Below are 21,360 nucleotides of genomic sequence, written 5' to 3' on the forward strand. Positions count from 1 at the left end.
GAAATAAATTTTTAATAGCTGTTTAAAAGTTAAAATTACACAAAAAATCTCGCTTTTTCTATTCATCATTGATGAAAAAATTGTAAAAAAAAAAAACAATATTTTTATAACTTGATTGAGGCAGACAACATGAAGACTAATATTAGGCATCATTTCCAACTAGAATTGTGTGTTTGTACAAATTAGAATTTAAGCTATCATGTTTCAAAAAATAGGCTAATTAGCTCATTAAATATTATGTAATTAATTAATAATTAGTGTAATATGGTTTTATCTCGCTGAAATGAGTTTAAACATATATTAATAACCTACTGTGAAAAAACTGGATTTTTAAAGTTAAAATTAAAAAAAAAAAATCTTCGAGTGTGTACGTACACTTTAATAGTATCCGATAATCGAATAAGTTTTTAAGACCAATTTTTATCAACCGATTGAAGCAAACATTTGACAGTGAACAGCACCTGTAGCCACACAATCACATACGAAATTTCATATATTTAAATCATTATGTTTTTGAATTACCGCGTTTTCAAATTTCTAAAAGTTCAGACCTACAGACAGTCAATCTCTCATTGGATTTGGCTCAAAATTTGATAGGTTCCAACAATATAGGTGTTCAATATGTATACCGAATTTTATCTATCTAACTCTCTTCACTTTCGTGTTAACTGATATTCGAACAGGAGGACAGGCAGACATTCTCAGAACAGATTTTGTTCAAAATTTGATAGAAATCTACAAATTAATTGCAAAGATCGTATACCAAATTTCATCTGTCTAGCTCAAAGAGTTTTTGAATTATCTTTGTCACAGACAGAGAGCCAGACATTTTCTAAAAAAGCGTTTATCGAACTCAAAGAGATCTAAAATGTAGCGTTCCGCCAAAATCATGAGTTCGGATAATTTGACGATTATTATATTTTCTCTATACAATGTATATGAGAAATATATATATATATATAAAGGTCTCCTCGAAACTTTCTAGCATCTTCTTTAATAAAGGTGTTAGCCCTATCACCCCCCTACCCCCCCCCACACACATAAATTGTGAATTTTGGCTCAGGCAGTAAATGCTTTGCAGGGTATCGATTTAAAATAGTTCCCAAAACATAGCTTCGACATGGATCTAAGTTTCGTAATGAAACCATCGTGTGATGCTGGCACTTAATCCCTGCCATGTGGCTGAAACACGTATCCGAGAATCAAATTTGTATTATGAACACTTTTTGAGACCAATTTAAAACAAAAAAATAAACATAGAACTGCAATTATAGTCATATACGAAGCAATGATAAGATTATGCATCAAATTTCATTTATTTAAATCTTTATGTTTTTGAGTTATTGCGTCTGGAAGCATGTGAACGTTCAGACCGACATACGTTCAATTCCTTGTCGTATTTGGCACAAAATATGACAAGTATCTATATTCTGAATGCTATACCTGTATATCAAATTTCCATTTTATCAAGTTTATTAAGTTTTGCAGTTATCATGTTTGCATACGATTGGATAGCCGGATGGACAGACATCCTCTAAATGGTTTCATGCAAAATTTGAAAAATTTCAAATGTGGCTTAAAATTTATCTGCCAGATTTCATCGGTCTAGATCAAAGCTTTTTTAACCCTTCCTAGGGTCGTGGGAAGTATGCTTCCCACCAAATTTATCAACCTTTTATGAATTTATGTAGGTTGGCATCAGTTCTGACAAAATTTTTTTAGAAAGACAGAAACTTAGATGCTTCAGTTCTTTATCTCAAACAAAATGATGTGCCTTGATTTGCTACTTAATTATTAATTAACCAAATTATTAATTAATCAAATTAAACTTATTTAATAAGCTAAATGAATCCCTTTTCTTATTTTAATTTCAAGCCTAAAAATATTTTAACATAATATGACTAGAAAAAAATTGCCCTATAAAGGGTTAATTTATCGTGATCAAATACAGACATAATTTCAAGAGTGATTCAAGAAGAGAGATGTAATTCCAAGATTCTGACTTCCGAACTCAGGAAAGGCCGAACTTTGAAAACCTGATATTCAAAATCTCGATATCAAAGTTTTTTGATAGTTACAATACTTTCTTTGAAAAAAAAACCGAAAACAAAAACAAATAAAAGTGATAAAGAATAAATAATAAAGTAATAATTCCCTTTTAAAAATAAAAATAAAATCCAAAATACCGACTGTTTTTTCATTCCATGGATTTGCAATAGTTAAAATGGGTGATACAAATGAAGAGATAAAAACTAGAACTAGAAAGACCAATCATTCATTCAGAACAATGCATACATTTTGGAAAGCTTCAAATATAAACAATAAACTAAAATTATGTGTATTTAATATAAAGTACAAGCAAGCTTTTTTCATGGTAGTGAAGCTTGGAGACTGACAAATCATAGGAAGAAAAACTAAATGCCTTCCAAAACACTAGCCACAGAAAGATTCTTAAAATATCATGACCAAATAAAAGTTCAAATACTGCAATGTATAATAAAACTTATTTCCACTAAAATTAAGAAAAGGTATTTATTATTCATGGATTGGCTCATTAGGGCTGCAGAATTGCAGCACTCCTTAAAATTATTTTTTAACAATTCGTTTTAATTAAAATTTCGGGGTTTTTTTTATCGATTTTTTTTAAAATTTCCCACTCTGAGAGTTCGATAGCTAACAAAAATGGGGAGGCAACAATAAAAAAGCAAAAATAAAACCAAAAATGAATTTAAAAAAACAAAACAAGACGGAAGTAGTTCAAGGCTATCTGTTCTACAACCAATGAAAGCCTACGAATACAAGAAGGAAGGAACTGATTGATTTGTAAACCAAAGCAATTCTCTCTCCCAATGAATTTCGAAGAATGAAAGCCGCGAAAAGGAACAGACCCGGCTTTCAGCACAATCAACTAATCTGTTTTTTTTTAACTCTTAAAGTTTACTTTTATTTTATTTTCCTACCTTCTTTTTATTGGATATTTATCATTTTTAGGAAGAACATGTTTTATTGGATGTTTAGCCTCGTCAAAAACATATCTGGTTTGTTGAATATTTACTTTTCTTTGGTTAAAAATTACTTCTCAAAAAAGGAACCAGAGCCTAAAATGTTATTCAGACGAAAATTTTAATGAGGGATCATTTATTATCTGTTATTACATGTTAAAAGGATGGACTTTGCAGATTTAGTATTGGATCTTTTGATATTCATTTTTTGACAAGCATTATCAAACTTATTGGATAAAAGTAGAAACATTAATGACAATGAGTTTTGATAATTTTATCTTTTGACTTATCATCAACAATCACATAATTTCCTTTTGACAAAACTTCAAAAAAAGTATATCATTATCTCTGAAATGCACCAAAATTCATTGGCGGCTTGAAATTTAAAATGTAAGCTACTTATGAGTAAGTTAACTGATTTAACAAAATTACAATCTCTTGATAAATATTTTTTGAAGCACTGTTAATTTCTGAACGAGCGTTCACTACTTATCCATAAAATATCGTAAATAGATAATACAAGAATTGTCAATTTCTAAACTAACGAGTCTCCTCTACTTATTCCTAGTCTGCCGTAAATGATAATACAAGAATTTTTAATTTTTGAACTGACCAACTTCTACTACTTTTCTATAAAATGCCATAATTGATAATACAAGAATTGCTTATTTATCAGCTAACGAGTCTTCACTACTTTGTATAGAACGCCATAAATGATAATGCAAGAATTGCTTATTTATCAGCTAACGAGTCTTCACTACTTTGTATAGAACGCCATAAATGATAATGCAAGAATTGCTTATTTATCAGCTAACGAGTCTTCACTACTCTGTATAGAATGCCGTAAATGATAATGCAAGAATTGCTAATTTTTGAGCTAACGAGTATTCACTACTTTGTATAGAATGCCGTAAATGATAATGCAAGAATTGCTTATTTATCAGCTAACGAGTCTTCACTACTTTGTATAGAACGCCATAAATGATAATGCAAGAATTGCTTATTTATCAGCTAACGAGTCTTCACTACTTTGTATAGAATGCCGTAAATGATAATACAAGAATTGCTTATTTATCAGCTAACGAGTCTTCACTACTTTGTATAGAATGCCGTAAATGATAATGCAAGAAATGCTTATTTATCAGCTAACGAGTCTTCACTACTTTGTATAGAATGCCGTAAATGATAATGCAAGAATTGCTTATTTACAGCTAACGAGTCTTCACTACTTTGTATAGAATGCCGTAAATTATAATGCAAGAATTGCTAATTTTTGAGCTAACGAGTATTCACTACTTTGTATAGAATGCCGTAAATGATAATGCAAGAATTGCTTATTTACAGCTAACGAGTCTTCACTACTTTGTATAGAATGCCGTAAATGATAATACCAGAATTGCTCATTTTTGAGCTAACGAGCCTACACTACAATGCGAGAATTGTGCTGACATAAGCGCCGTATGAAAAGATAACCAAGGGCCACACGACGCTGTTGGTTACAGATGGTGGAAATACTTTTGGACGGCCGAGTTGGGAACGCCCATGGACGGCAGCGTTACTCCAGGTTAGACGGCGTGCAACTGCAGGCTCATGCACCAGCTTGGTATAAAGAGAAATGATGGTGATGAATACTTCCTTTTTGTATATTTTATACAGGATAAAATAACCAGCATTTACGGTCTCCCCGAAACTTTCTTGCATCCTCTCTAATAAAGATGAATTTGTGCTTTCGAGGTGTTTTTTATCAACCGATTAAAACAAAAATTTGACACAAAGCTGCATTTGTAATCACAACCAATACCAATTTTGATATATATAAGTCATTGCCTCTTTGATTTATCACGTTTGCATGTTTCGGAAATTACAGACCTACAGACTTTTAGCTCCTCTTTAGATATGACTCAAAATTTTGATAAATACCTTCACTATCGATGTTAAATCTAAGTACTGAATTTTACTTATCCAGCTCACTTCATTTTGCGATTCTCGTGTTAACTTATTTTCGAACAACAGGACAGACAGACTTCCTGTGAATTCATTTTGATCAAAATGTGATAGAAATCTAAAAATGTGGTGTAAAGACCAAATTTCACCTTTCCAGATCACAGCATTTTGAGTTATCTTTGTCATAGACAGATAGACAAAAAAATTTTAAAAAGTGTTTTATGAAATCAGGAAGATCTAAAATATACAGATTCAAAATCTCAAGTTCGAATTTTTTGACGATTACAATATTTTTTCTAAAAAAGGCACTTAGTAACGATTCTGAAAAACTTTCAAATGCGGCTTCTAGTTAAATTGATTTCTTTCAGGTTTATAAAGATGAAATTTTACAAACAATTTTCCATTCATTTCCTTATATGTTGGAGTCTTTAAATTTTGAACATTCCTTCATTCTAGATGAAATGCATTACTTTAATATTGTCACGATTAATTAGCAGTTAATACATTCACTTTAATAATATTTTGATTCAGCAGGAGTGATACTGTTTAGCAGTGAAATTGAAAACGATTGATTTCAAAATTTTGCACAATAAATTAAAGGCAAAAGTAGCAATTAATTAATAAAGTAAACATAATTTCTATTTCTCAAAACAGTAACAAATGAGTATTTTTCAAAGCTTTTTTTTATTTAATATATATTGATATGTTATACTTTGATAGAAATTATTAATTATTACATGTCTTTTTTTTTTCAACTTGACTTTTTTTATTGTACTAAATTATAACGTATCACTTTCCAGGAACCTTAAATTTATATTACATGACAGTACCTTGTATAAACAAATAAAAGAAAATATTATGACCTTATAATCTAAGGACTCTTTTATTATAGTAAGCAAAAATAAAAAGTTTAAATCTGAAACTATTTTTATCTGCTATTTTTACAATTTTTTTATTCGTTTCATGCCTTTAAAAAAATTTTTGAATAACAAGAAATTAAATACGTAATTAAAAAAAATCGGAAATACATTTGCATTCGAAAATATCACATTCAACACATATTTTGAACAGGAAAGGACATTCTGTGAGCTGATTCAGCTCAAAAAATAATACAAAAGTTCAATAAATAAACGATTCAGAAAGAGATTTTATAAATAATATAGCATAAAATTCAATAAATAATATAGAAAATACGAGTACATTGTACAGAACATATTTTATTCGCTATTATTATCAAACTTTTAATGCAAAAATAAGAAGTGCTGAATTTTTAATAAAAGATTTAAACAAAAAACTATTTTTAACTTGATTTTCTTATATGAAGTAAGATGATTTTTCTCATAAATCTTTCAAGATTTTTAAATCTCGAATTTAGAAGCTTTAAATATTCTTAGAAAAATATTATTACCAAGTTTGACAGTACACCATGCCAAAATTTCATAAAGAAATTATAAAAAATAATCTGTCAGAGCTAAATCTATAATAATTATTAAATAAATGTATTAAATTTAAAAGACTGAACTAAAATAAATTTTAAAAAATACTTAAAAAACGCCAAATAACAGTGCGTTTTTGAAGAAAGAGGTCATACTATTTGCAAGGAATCGAAGCATTGCCAGTTCATTAACTTTTTGTAAAGTTAGTATAAAGTAATCCAAACATATACTTTACAATTCAAAACAAGAAATGCTTGGACGAGTTATTTCAATTAAGTTTCAATGATACCATTACCAAAGAAAACGACAAAAAGACGAAAAAGAAAAATAAATTGTTTAAGAGTCACTGATGTTTACAGAACAATTCAAAAGAACTTAATGTTTATTTTACGTTCTGCTAAAAAATATACAATTTGTGAGGCGTGAAATTCACCAAATTATGTTGTATTTTGCCGCTAAGGGAATCTGATTTGACAATTTTCAGACTGCACTTTTTCGTTGATTTTTTTTTTTTCGTATTATTTAATATGTTTGGCATTTCAGTTTTGAATATTTTTTTTAACGACCTTTCAAAAAATAAGACAAGATGTGAAATTCACCAAATTATGTTGCATTTTATCGTTAAGAGGATTTGATTTGGTAATTTTCATACCTAAATTTTGTTGTTAATTTTGTTTCATATAATTTAATATGGTTGTTATTTCAATTTCGAATTTTTTACGCTCTTTTAAAAATAAGACAAGATATAAAATTCCTAAATTAATTTGTATTTTGTACTTAAAGGAATTAATTTTTATACGGTTTGAAATGGTTAATATTTCGATTTTTCGGCGTTCTGCTTGGAAAAAAATACAGTCTGGCATACATGAAAATCGCCAAATAAGAGTAGTATTTTATTATTAAGGGTTTTTTATTTGTCAAATTTCATGTCTGTACTTTGTCATTAAGGAATTCGTTTTGCTATGGTTTGAAATAAAGTGGTTGCTCAATTTTAAGTTATTTTTTAAAACTATTGTTACTAACAAAGTTAAGACTATAGAAGCGTAACACAATTACTCTATATGTATTTTGAAGTGATGAGTTAAATATTTGAATCAATAGTATGAAATTTGAACAAATTTTTGACCGAAATTGCATACATTCTATCTGAAATCTTTATCTTTTACAACCTTGGAGTTAATGTGGTAGGAAAATATCTACAAATAGATTTTAACTGATATGTGTTTCATGTAACATTTGTAAAAGGAAATCAAAAGTACAAAATCGATGCATATACTAAAATTCTGCAAGAGAAATAAATGAAAATATTGATAAAATTAGAAAAGTAAGAAATTTCACGTCATAATTATTTAAGATAAGTACCGTATAAATAAAAATTTTAAGACATTACACTTGAATGACAAGATTTTATATAGCTGTAATCTTAATGAAACTAATAATTGTTTATTTTTAAGAAAATTTCTCTTTATATGTCAAAAAAATTTAAAATATTTATTATTAAGAAATTAATTATTAAAAAAGTATATTATAGTTTATTAATTTATATAAATAAAAAAGAAAGCTTCAAATAATCAATAAATGTATAGAAACTTTATTATCATAATAAAGAACTTTTAAATTACATATTAACATCATAAATCATCCCACTTATGAAATTTAGATTATAAACAGTAAAGAAATACAAGTTTTTATCATAATAAAAACTTTAGAAATCGATTCTGAACTCCATTTTCTTTTCTATTTTGTCCACTCTTTTGTACTTTATTTAAAAGAACCGAATTCGTAGTAACACCTTTCTTTGTAGTTACGGTCGCGCAAATAAATTGGAACGTGTTTTATAACTTCAAACGTTTTTAACATGCAAATCATATTTAAATTTCAAATATTTGTACATATTTTTTTATAAAACTAAAAATAATTATTTGAACGAACTCTTGACTATATGAATCTATTCAGTGATCCTTTTAGAGTTCATTATTTGTTCATAAACAGCATTTTCGATTCTAATTCAAAGAAAATAAATATTTTTAGTCAAAAGAAAATTAAATAATTCCTTCAAATGCTTTATTTATAATCTTTTTTATACTTATAACAAAAAAAAAACATCTATCAAAATAAATTAAAACTTTTCATCCAGATATTTCTTACGCCATCCGAAATAAAAAATATCTAAACATGCAATACAACATTATTTTTACATTACCTTTATTTACTGAATCTATATAAATAAAGATGAAATTTCAGAAACAATTTGTAGCCAATAGAAAGCAAGATATTAAATAATTTTTAAAAGAATTTTGATCAAAAATTCAGTGAAACAAGTGGAAACTAGTAGTGCAACTTTAATGGCAAATAATCAAAACGCAAATCAATATTCATTAAAAACTTTGTTACAAAATAGAGAAAAAATTATTTTATCTACAGGATTACCACTATTATCGAATGAAAATATTACAAATATTTTTAATAACTTTACTTATTCTTCGAAGATATCGTTTGTAGAATTTAATTGATTTTTGTATTATTCTTCGAAAATTATTTATGATATAAGGGTGAAAAAATCAACTTTCCCCTAATTTTTTTAATTATTTAATAAGTTTATATTTTTCAAGATTTAAAAAAATTAATTTATCTGCTATTAATTTTCAATTTAATTAAAATGTGTCAGAAACAAGGTCGTTCTTTACAGTAAAACTATTATGATCGTACATGTGTGTTTGTGTGTGTGTAAAAATGTATTCATTTTCTTGTTTTGACACTCTATCCAATGTTAATATAAAATATAATTTTACTTCTTTGTGTATAAAATCCATACGACGCAAACATCAGTAAATGATAGCCATTATATCATTGTGATGTAATAAGTATCTTCGCTTATAAAGTCAAACACTAAAGCACACGGATTAAGGAAAATCAATTAAATAAGTATTATATTTTAAATTAATTATACAATTACTTTTTTAATTAATGGTATAGTTACTTTTTTATTAACTAGAAAATATGAAAATATATACAATTCAAATGTCTTCGTTTCATTAACTAGTAAGTAATATAAATATTATAAGGAATTCTTTTTTTATTTCTAAATGAAAGAAAAATTACCAGTCATATGCCCTTTTTTGATAAAAATAATTTTAATTGTTTCAGTTTTAAAAAGTTATATAGATATATGCTTACATTTTTCGCGTTTTTATGATGTAATCACCTTGCTCTTACCATCAAAATTTGCTGCATAATTAGTATTTAACCAAATTTTATGACTTGTGGCAATTTTTAGATCATAAAGAAAATTTCAATAAAACGTTTCACTGTAAGATCCTAATCAGACAGTGGCCTGAATAGTAAAAAGTTGCCATTTAAGCCCTTCATATAGATTGAATTAACGATAATATCAATTTTTTTTTCTCACTTTTAGGAATTATTTTTTCTTTTAGACATCCAAGTATAAATTTCGTAACAAAATCATTATCATTTTTCAATAGTTTCAGAAAATTATGTATGAGTATAAGGAATAGAAACTGAAGCATTCAAGATTTTCGGTAACCAATCTGTTCAACTAGGAAAAAAATTAGTTAAAGTTGCATTATTAATCAAATTTTAATTTCTAAGATAAAACTGAATTTCATAAAATAACTATTGGTCGTTAGAAATCCATTTTAGTATTTCGTGACTTCACTACATTTCAGTATAAGCTCACAATATAGAAAAGTCAATGTCATGCAAAATTCGACCATTACGGCAAAACTAAACCTTCGGATTAAAAGTTTTAGATATGTGACTACATTAGGATGATATATTTTCTGAAAATCTTATTAAATATATTTTTGAATTTTTCATAAAATAGATTTGAGAAACAAAAATATGCAATTAAAACTATGAAATATATATATATATAAATTAAACTATGAAATATATAAAGTATTATATATAATATGAAATATATATATATATATATATATTGTTGTTATTGTTTCTAATGGCGCATGCCATGAACAAGCTCGCTGGCGAAGTCAGCGATTTTAAACCGAGGGTGCGCCTCTTGTTTTTAGTAGCTCCAACAAGGGCAAGAGCACGTCTTAGCTATTCACGCATTACATTCGTTTGCACAACCCCTTTTTACAGGAGAGCACATTCACACATCTCACAGATAGAACAGATGAAGAACAACCATGCCCGAACCGGGACTCGAACCCAGGACGCCCACATCACAAGGAAGAATATATATATATATATATAACTATGAAATAAAAATGTATCAAAGATAAAATGTTCGAAAATTGGGAGGTATTGATATTATTGTTTGTTAAAAATAATAAAGAAAGTTCAAATTAAGAAAGTTACTAATAGTAATAATAAGTAAGAAAAAGCGAAAATTGTTCAAAATTTCACAGATAAATTTCAAAATATATTATCTAGGTCTTGATCTAGAAAAATATTTATTTTTATCTAATATTTATATCTAGTAGGATTCGATTAAAAATTATATGAAATTTTCCATTTATTTCACATTATGATACCTTAAAACAAAAGTAAAATCATTTCAAATGAACAGATTGCTTAACAAGGATTATAGAATGAAATGATAAATCATTTCCTCAAATTTCAATTTTTAAAAAACAGTCATCGGATATTTCTTCATTTAAGTAGTCATTATGAGTTTTTCATTAAACAATTTTATTAAATTCAGAATAAATAATAAAATAAATTATGCAAATGTAAAAATCAATATGATTTCGAAAAGAATGAACACAGGAAAAAAAAATGCAAACGGTTTTGTAAAGGAAACTGTTCTGTAGGAATTAGGAATTATGTTGTTAAGGAAACTGTTTCTTAAAAATTAGGAATATTAAATAAAAAGACATCCACTAATTTTATCAAAAAAATTTATTGTTCATCGTGTTCACAGCCTTAAGGTTTTAATTTCGAAGGATTTGAACTCTTTTAGACCCAGTAGAATTTCCTAGGAACAAACGCTTACAAGCAGGAACAGTACTGGATTTCTGACTTGGCAGGCCGCTTAACTAAGAAGGAATCGCAGGAAGATAGATTTAAAAAATTTTGTTTTTTTATTTATCAATTAAATAAATTTGTGAAAAAGTATGAATTTTATTGTAAAAAGTTAGGATAATATTAATATTTTTTCAAATATATTTCAAGTCAGGTGCCAATATGTTTATCTATTTATGACACATTTATGACATACTTATTTAAGATACTATTTATAAAACTGAACTCTTGCTTCGGTAATATTTTCTACAAATCAAACAAATTTACTTTATTTATTATCACAATTATGAATCATAATATAAAGGAAAACAAACCCATTTTTACAAGTTAAAATAAAATTAACTTAAACATGTGGATTAAGCTCATTTATTAACATTATGAGGATCATTAACAAGCGGATTATGTTAAAAATGAATTGGAATTTGAAACTATATTAAACAACTTATTGGGTGAGAAGCCTCATAATGTATACTGCCTAAATCCGTCACAAAGCATGAGTATTACAGAGGTCTAAAATAAAATTCAACCAAGCAGTCGAGGAAAAAATTGTTTAAATAAAAAGATGATGCAAAAATTGGTATTACGCGACTTGAAAATTTTAACTTTCATTCATATTATACCACAAATAACTTCCCTAAATTTTGTCATGCGAATTTAGAATCTTATTTTTTAAAATAAGTAAATTTAATCCAAATTACATAATATTAAAGATCATACAAAGAGTGTCTTATATATTTTCTATGTCTTATATATTTCAAGTACGTTTTCAGATGCATTCATTATAAAGCACAAAGATATGAAAAATAAATTTATGAGAAATTACAAATATGACATAATGGATTTTTTGGAATTGTCAAACTGAATTACATAAAACAAAACAAGGATTTTGTAAAATCAAAACAAATCATATTTTTGCATGATTATTTTATCTATCATACTTTTAAAACAATTTATTCAAGGCAATGGGTTAAATACGGTATTGAAGAAATAGCCAAACGATACTATTAAGAATTCATGGTATACTATTGTATCAGAATTATCATATTCAATTTAGAATGGTGATAAAATTTTAGTTATACATTATTTCGAAATAAAACTTCAATGTATCTTCGAGTACAAACCATGCAATAGTTTTAACAGAACTAAATAGCAACCGATTTTGCCATGTTTTTAAAGCTGCCTACCAATTAATTTTATATTAATATTATCTAATTCAAACTATATTCAAACATTTTCAAGCAAAAACATTATTAGTATACTCTAATTTTTTACCCAATAGTTATGGTGCAAAGGTTTTAAAATAAGTTCTGTTACAAACAATGAAGCGATGATTACATTTCAGGTATGGGTTTCTGTAGAATTGAAGATTAATTGTAGTAATTTGTAGTTTAATAGCGATTTAATGTCACTTAAAATTAATTGTAACACCATTATTTCACGATAAATTATAAACATTGATTAACGTTTCAGAAATCTTTTTAAAAACGTTACGTCTTATCACTACAAGGCATATTCAAGTCAAACGCTTGAAAACCAGAAATTAGATGGCCGTAGAGATGCAGTTACAGTAAAAGAAAAAAATAATAGAGAAAGTTTCAATGTTTATAAGTTTGATGGCTACGTTGCATATTCATACCATATAGTGAAAAATTAAAATTAGAGATTAGGTGGTTCAATTGTCACGGTTATAGTAGAGAAAGAAGACAACAAGGAATATTCCAAAATTATAAATCTAATAGCATATTCATATCACATATCGATCACATATCAATTCGAAAATGATAAATAAAATCACTCTACAAATGCAGTTAGGAATATTTCAATTAGAAGTTCTATTTTAAAGAACTCATTTTTAAAAATTTAAGAAAACTTTAAAAACAGTTATATAAACGCAAAGAAAACTTCGTAGCAAGCAAATAAAAAATATTCAACAGACATTGCATAGTTAAAATATGTCTCATTCTGAATATGCATTTTAGATAAATCAGAAATGCATAATGGTTAGAAAAATAGTCGTATCAAAGTATAAATATAACTTTCTAAATAATAATAGCTGAAAAGTCTTAAGATAATGCATACCCATATGTGATAAAGTTAATGCATCTAACTTATTAATTCTGAAATAATTATTAATTAAAATTGCATGTTGTATGGAACATATCTAAGTGTAAAATGATTGAAATGTAATTTTCATCTAAAAAATTACTGCTGACAAAATAAATCATTCAAATGTTTATTATATCTTTCAAATCCCTCAATTTCAAAACAATAAAATTATTTTATGGTGTTTTAAAATAATTTAATAATATTTATAAATATTCGCAGACGTTTCAAATAAAGAATAATTTCCTCATATTCAATACAATAACCAATAATGCATATTAATAATATACTGCATAATGAGTAGTTCTAATTTCATAAAAAATAAAGTTGAATAGATATATTCAATGAACGTCGATTCTACAAATTGTTTAAGTGTAATCAACAAATATGCATGATATATTCATGAAATATATTAAAATAACTAATAATTTTCTAAGACTTTTGAAGGAATTTGAGTGGAAAGTATATGAAAAATTTAATATTGGTTTATATAAAATGAGAAGATAATATTTTCATAGACAGATTTAATAAAAGAGCTTTAAGAAGCATTAATTATTCTTTTTGGATGAATTCGTATTTGTATACTTGGAATTTAATGATATTCCCCGCCTAACTTTGCGGATTACGAAAATACTGAGATAAGATAAATAAAAAGTTTAGGACTTTTCGCAATCTTCAATTTTTAAAAGATTTCCCTGTTTTCCATTGTTTTCAAAATGCTCTTAAAAGCCTTTTTTTTGAAAAAGATAATAATTAAATTTTTCTGAAATACAAATCAAAATTGTAATCGTTCGTTTATCGTTTCAAAGTTCGTTTTATTATCGTTTTCAATTAATATTATTATCGTTTATCGTTTTCAAAGTCGAATAAAAAAACATTTTCTTCCAAAATGCTTCATTAAGTTAATTGAATTATAAAATTATTTTGTAAATTGAAATTATCATTATTTAAATAATTATTTCCTCGAAATGAAAATAAAAGATATTTCTTAAATTTATGAAAAATACTTTAATAAAGCAACGATTAAAGAAAACTTATCAATTTCTCCAAAATAAATTTTATTATATTACTAGTAATTTCATTAATTATTTAATTTCATTTTCCTAAAGTGAATTCTAATTATTTGGTTCCCATTTTCGTTGCATAAAATACTGCCGCTATTTAATTCAATTTAATATTTACTTCATTTTTGATTTTAAGTTATACTTAAACTGAATTTCAATTTTCTAAACTATATAATAATTATTTGACTTCCAAATTTATCGTTTTTGGGTTATTCAATATAAATTATTCATTTAAAATAATTTAAAGTACAATTATTTCTCCTATTAAACTAATTTCAGATGTTAGAAAATAGTTTTATTCGACGTGCTTCAGTTTCACAACTTTTTTTAAATAAAAGATCGTTATTAAATCTAATTAGTACAGAGACACTACTACTATTATTTAATAGAATTTTTACAAATTTTCCGTCAAGTAATTTGTACAGGACGGTGCGCGGTTTAAATTCGTGTCTTCAGTAGGAATGTTAGAGTATCGGCAAATTTCTGCTACGTTGGCCGCCTTGTAACTTCTTCATTCTCGATAAAAACTTCTGCGCTTTTCGGTGCATTTTATAGTCGATATCATATTCGGGGAAAAGAAAATAGAAATTATTATTTTCTTAAATTTTATTTCTATTCTTGACTTCTTTCGTTTAATGGTTCTTGAAGATGTTTTACGTCTTGTGAAATAATTTATATAATCCAAAAGGACCATTCAATATCTTAAAATGTATCCAATAATGTAAAGATATTCCATACTTTTGTGGTAATTCCCTGATTTCTTGTGGAATGATAATGAAATTCATTTTCTATTTAAAAGATTATAATGAAAAAATAAGCTTAAAAACCATCATAAAACACATCAGCACAAATGAAATTAGAATAGGTTACACATTATCTTTATCATATATAACTATTATATACCATAGCAACCATGAAAAATTTCAAAATCATACAAATGCCTTTCATTTCATATATTTTAATAATTTAAGATTAAACTTTTATACTTTGTAAGTAAATTGTTACTTCTTAAAATTAGGTAGTAAATAATTCAATGCTACATTTTCGGAGACATTTTTTTTAAAAAAAGAACTTAACAAAATAAATAGAGAAATTGCAATTAAATTTCACAAAGCTTATGAAACATATTTCGAAAAAATAATCACTATTTATAAACAAGATTTATCTGATTTTTTTACAATAATATTGAATAAATTTAAATATCTAACTTTACAAACTCTGGAAGTTGGAAATTCATTAAATTTAGAATTTAAATCATTTTCATATCTTGTTCTCGAATTGCTAAAAAATCGATGATAATTTATTCGATTGAATTAAAATTTCAGCATTAAATGCGATGAAAAGAGTGACTATCGTTTACAAACGAAAAATAGATTAACTAAGTTAATTCTGAAACACTTAATTACATTTTGGAACACATTTAGTGGAATATGTATCATTCTTTAGAAACTTATGTTTAAATATACCACTCAAAGGAAAAAACTAATTACGATCTATTTTATAGTACAGCAAACGATATTTATTTTTCAAAAAGCATTTTAAGCATTTAAGTTACTAAAATGCATTAAAGCGCGATGGATTTTAACATCTTTTCTTACTATACATAATAAATTATCTAAATTAAAAACTTTTTAATAAAAATATGAATTTTCTTATGAAATATTATTTGTTTATTTGATATTATAATTCGTATTTTACAAATCATTTAGAAATTTATTTTTCTTTTAAATAAGCAACGTATGTTTAGTACTATATATTTTTAGTAACTAACTCATTCATTTTATATTAAATGAGTTTTAGGCTTAGAAAATAACTATTTCCATTAAAAGCAGATTTTCTTTATATATCAGTGTTAACAACACTGAAAAGTATATTTTGATATATAGTGTTCAACATAATATTTAATACAAAATTTATATAATTTTACATAATTAAACATAAATTTCATAATTAAAAGTATTCTGCGATATTAAAACTTACATGCCATCATACATTTCATTAATTTAAATCAATAATTAAATTGTAATGAATCAATACAAAAACTGAAAAAGCGAGTAATTTTCATTACCAGACGATATTAATTATACTTTGAAGTAGAATAAATTAAGTGTAAAATAAAGAACAGTTCTCAAAACCAAAAAAAAATTTTAAGTTTCTTTATACAAAAAAAAAATGCAAACGACAGTAAGCCCTTCTCATTAATTTAAATTAACAATTAATTTATAAAACATTAATACAAAAACAACAAAGTTTAATGATTAATTTCTATTATCAGATAATAAATTAGCATTTTTTTATATAAGATACATTTAATGTAAAACAAATGCAGAACGATTCTAAACAATCTAAAACGATTTTAAGTTTTTAAGCTTTATACAAAACGTGCAGAAAAAAGTCATTCTGAATGTTAATCAGAATAACTAAAATTAGTCATTCTGATTAACATTCAGAAACCCTAAGATCATTGAACGATTTTGTTTATTCAAATAAACAGTTTATGCCGTAATACAATGTAGAATTTGTTAATGAAGGTCATATCTCATGTTTTACGCAAGAGAAGTGAGTTAGTTAATTGTTTGTACTACTTTTTCTTTCTAATGTATTCTTTCTTCCTTTACTGAACTTGACGCTTGAAGGTCAGAAACTCAATAAACTCAGTTTTCTATAATTATTTTTCTCTTTTTTCGATTCTTTAATCTTACAAAACAGCATGTCAATACGTGTAAAAAACGAGTTACCGATTGATTATAAACATGGCTTCTTATGTTAAGCCGGTGGGATTTTCCTTATAAATTAAAGTATTACTCAATAGACGGTTTTAAGATGATATCTGAAATGCTATTTATAATGTTTTAATTTTTTAAAAAGATGTAGTAGAGAAAAGCGGAAAATTAAGGTATGTTTTTGCATTAACAAGAAAATCATAAGAGTGTATAATTCTAATAAATTTTCAGCACAAAGCTGAATTTGTTTAGTTTATTAGAATGATAACATTAGTTCTAGGCTTAATGCAAATGTCAGATTTTAAAGAAAAATGAAAAATATTTAAATCAAAACTATATTCGAGGAATATAAATATAATAACATTTTATTAGTTTTAAACATATTTATACGCATGCAGCTAGGCGATAGAAAGTAAGGACAAGAAAATAATAAATAATAGCAAGACCAGAGAAATAAATAATGACAAAACCGGAGAAATAAATAATGACAAAACCAGAGAAAAACGAAGCACGATTATCTCAGACGATTTTCAATTAATAATATAAAGTTCACTGATTTTAGCATTTGATGAAATACGAAGTTTTATTTTTAAAAAAATGCTTTGTATTTCTCTTCTGTTTTTATTACTATTTTATGTATTGTATTATATCTTGCAATATTGAAAATAGCAAAGTCGATGATTTTACAACTTTTAATGTTTTGCTTCTTCTATTACTGTTTAGTTGCTTTTTTTTAAAATTCTTAAACAGTTTTGATCTACAATCTAATTAGATGGCATTTTATGTTTAGGTAATTCAACAATTGAAGCGATCATGAATTTAACATAATTTTTTTTCGGATCACGAATTATATAGTCATGATTAACTTAATTTTATTAATTAAATTTAATAAGGCGATAATAATTAGGAACGTTGTGGAAAGATCATATATTGCTAAATAATATGATTCTGAAAAAAAAAGTTTTTTAAAATTAATGCGAAACAACAAAAACTCGTACATTTTTCTACAGAAAGCTATTTTAAAAATAGTTTTAAAAAGATATTTTTACAATTTTTCTCCACAGAATGTTCAAAAATACTATTAATAAGATGAATAAATTAATGTATTTAGTGGCTGTGCGAAGAATACATTTTTTTATTGGTTGATGTTACGAATTTTAAAACTTTCAATAATTTGCCTAAAAAAATCAACAAAAAAATTCATAAAAAATTTAGTTATTGACACACAATTTAAGAATTTATTAACTTTTCGTAAATATCATATTGTACAAAAAATGAATATTTATTATATAAATATTAAATAGTGTAATATTTCAATAACGAAAAGAAATTATTATTAAAGGTAAGCACATGACAATTTATATGTAAATATTTTTTATATCACAAATTCCGTAAAAATAGTCAATTAACCGAAATTTATAATAAATACTTTATTTTTGGCTTAGAAATATGGAAAATTATTAAATATCACAATAATTTACAGTTAATAACAAAAGGCATTGTTTTAAATTTAGAATGAAAAAATTTCGTAGGTTTTCCAGCTTGTTCATTGTTACATAATAGACTTAAATGGACATTAGTAATCAAAACAGATTTCATCACAAGTTTTAAAAATTTTGAAAACAGCAAAATATTTTGAAACGATTTTAAATGATGAAATGTTGAGGCGAAAATTTTATATTGGCAAAAATATCGTAATAATTTATCGTCAACAAAAAAAGGTATTGTTTAAATTTAGAAATACGAGGATTTTCAAGACGTTAAGTGTTACATAAGAGACTCAAATGGGCATTAATTATCAGAACAGATTTCATCACAAGTTTTAAAAATTCTAAAAACAGAGAAATATTTCGAAATAAATTTAAATAATGAAATGTTAAATTGAAAATTCTATATTGGCATAAATATCATAATAATTTAATGTCAAAAATAAATGGTATTGTTTTAAATTTTAAAAATACGAGGTTTTCCAACACGTTAATTGTTACATAAGAAACTTAAAGGGAATATTAATTATCAGAATAGATTTCATCACAAGTTTTAAAAGTTTTAAAAATAGACAAATATTTCGAAATAAATTTAAATAATGAATAATTGAGGCGAAAACTATATATTTCAAAATCTAACGAAGTTCCTCAAATTTATATTTGATTTTAATTATATATAGGCACCATCATGCGTATAAGCGTGTATATAAAAAACAGTAACAAAGTTCAAAGAATTTTCAGTTTTTATAAATCTTTCATATAATACCCATAAATGAACTGAAAAGCCAACATGAAAATTGAGTTTAAAAATGAAAACTTTTATGAATATTTTTATTAATGAAAATAAATTGCAAATTTTATTTATTTTTTAGAACTATTGATGGCATGAAAATGTGGTGACATTTAAAATTTGATGATTTCAGATATATCTTTTCTATCAGATCATACGATTGAAGTTTATAAAAAAAACATATAAATGTCAACATAAGTACAAGATTCGATATTTGAAATAATTGGATATTTATGTTTTAAAATATTTAAATTTAGATACTGAATATAATTCGACATAATTATTGACAGTTCTATGAGCTCGAGTGAACAAAATTATAAAAAAAATGTGTTTAAAAAATTAAAAAATAAAGCTAATTAAAAATGATTTGAAGTTTTATAGAATGTATACAAGAATTTGAAGTTCATTTTTTTTCTATCATTAAAATATATCATTTTTTGTAAACGCTATTTTCAAAGATCGGAATATCAAAAATTAATATAATACACATTTATTCATTTTATTTATGTAAAGTTTGAAAATGCGTAAAAAATTTGCCTTTTATTTGCTAAGTTCACAGAAATAAAACCTATATATAAAATCAATTATTAAAAAATGCAATTGCTGCGAATTATTCTCTTAAAAATAACATACCTTATAAGGATATCCACACTTTTCTTATGCACATTCATTTTCTTTCGAAACAACCACATACTCTTTTTATACTGAAAAAGAATTTCAAACGCTTTCTTCAAAAACTTCCGTACAACTCCCATCGAAGAAAAACATCCAAGGATATTTTTGATGGAGTTGAAATCAAATAATTTTTTAATGAATGTAAATATTATTCTATAATTGCAGTAATTTCGATAGCAATAAATATAGATATATGTTTCGTCATTCGAACGTATTTTCGAAAATTATTCATTTCTGTTTCAAAAATTTTGCATTCTTATTTTCATGCGCGTAGATCAAACGATATTTTCACCACCACAGCAGCTGATCGTCTGCAGATTGATTAAAAACCGAAACCGAGAACATGCAACTCAACTCCTTCACTCACGCCGGCTGAAATGCGACTTTTCGGAACATGTGCTTAGTTGCCGTAGGTTAATTTTACGCGATTGGCCGATAGTTTGAAATTCCCACGCTGCCGACCAATAGTAGGTAAGAGTAACGTCATGACGTGACGCAACAGTCACGTGCTTTTTAATGGCTGCCAAGGCCTTCTGAAACGTCCTTCCAAGGAATGCAGCTCTTTTTTTTTTTCTACCCTGCACTTTGGCGCCTGCTTTCTTTTTCAATTTTACTTCTTTCCCCCTTTCTATCGTTTATTTTACTGCTCTTTCTTTTTTTTTTTTCGACACTTCTTCTTCCTAATTTTTTTATTATTTGTTTTTCCTTTCCTTGTTTATTCTTAGGTTCTTACTTTCCAAAGACTCACTCATTTGAATATCAACAAGAGTCATCGTTACATCATTGTCAATTATAGATTTCACACACTATGAGCAAACGCATTTTCCAGAACATATTCATCTAAATCGGCTGTTTATGAATTCTGAATTTTCTCGGCTATTAATAATTTAATGAACTGAATTCAGTTCTTAAATTCATAAAAGAATATTTCTTTGGTGTTTCGTTGTGTTCGTTGTTTACACCTTTAACAGCGTCTAAAAAATTCAAATAAATGAATTATATTTGAGTAATACATTTCTAAAAGACATTACATATGTATTTTGAATTAATATAAGAACTGCATTCGTTGTTCGTTTAAAAGAAAATGAATGTTAAGAAGTTAGTCATTTTTTTTTAATAATAAATTCTG

The 21,360-nt window shown here is 25.7% G+C and overlaps 1 protein-coding gene across 2 annotated transcripts in view; it reads right to left on the reverse strand.

Annotated features, from left to right (window-relative positions):
- LOC129976606 (thyroid hormone receptor beta-like) overlaps positions 1-20,637 on the reverse strand; it is a 197,185-nt gene extending 176,548 nt beyond the window's left edge. The window contains exon 1 of one of the 2 annotated variants that reach the window (XM_056090250.1): positions 20,190-20,637. The gene's annotated coding sequence lies outside the window, so the exon portion shown is untranslated. The remainder of the gene's footprint in view (positions 1-20,189) is intronic. The other variant, XM_056090251.1, reaches the window with a different exon arrangement.
- Between the last annotated feature and the right edge of the window lie 723 nt (positions 20,638-21,360).

This window comes from Argiope bruennichi, chromosome 7 (assembly GCF_947563725.1).
Source record: "Argiope bruennichi chromosome 7, qqArgBrue1.1, whole genome shotgun sequence".
Lineage (NCBI taxonomy): Eukaryota > Metazoa > Arthropoda > Arachnida > Araneae > Araneidae > Argiope > Argiope bruennichi.